The sequence below is a fragment of the Penaeus monodon genome, chromosome 21 (genome assembly GCF_015228065.2).
Source record: "Penaeus monodon isolate SGIC_2016 chromosome 21, NSTDA_Pmon_1, whole genome shotgun sequence".
NCBI lineage: Eukaryota > Metazoa > Arthropoda > Malacostraca > Decapoda > Penaeidae > Penaeus > Penaeus monodon.
This window is the reverse complement of record NC_051406.1, coordinates 39,667,382-39,667,654: the sequence shown is the minus strand read 5'-3', so window position 1 is coordinate 39,667,654 and position 273 is coordinate 39,667,382. Positions and strand designations below refer to the sequence as shown.

The following is a 273-nucleotide window of genomic DNA, read 5'->3' as shown; positions in this document are numbered from 1 at the left end:
CCCGGGAAGATCTGAATATTCAAAGATAAGAACACTCATAGCCCTTGGAAGGAAGGAGGGGGGGTGAAGGGAGGGGGAGAGGACACAAGGGGGTGGGGGGGGGTGGAGGCTGAGAAGGATACTCTAGAGTCGGGAGATGAGAATCTGGAGGGCAGAGGATGCTCCGGATGACAAGGATGCTCTAGATGGACCGAGAGCAAGGGGGGTCGGGGGGGGGGGGGAGCGAAGGAGACGAGAGAAGAATGACTTGGAAAACAGAGAGAAGAGGAAGCT

General features: G+C 57.1%; 1 protein-coding gene across 1 annotated transcript in view; it reads right to left on the bottom strand.

The window, feature by feature from the left end:
- The window catches only part of LOC119586485 (transducin-like enhancer protein 4), a gene marked incomplete in the record, with an annotated part of 158,632 nt that overhangs the window by 73,251 nt on the left and 85,108 nt on the right, over positions 1–273 (bottom strand).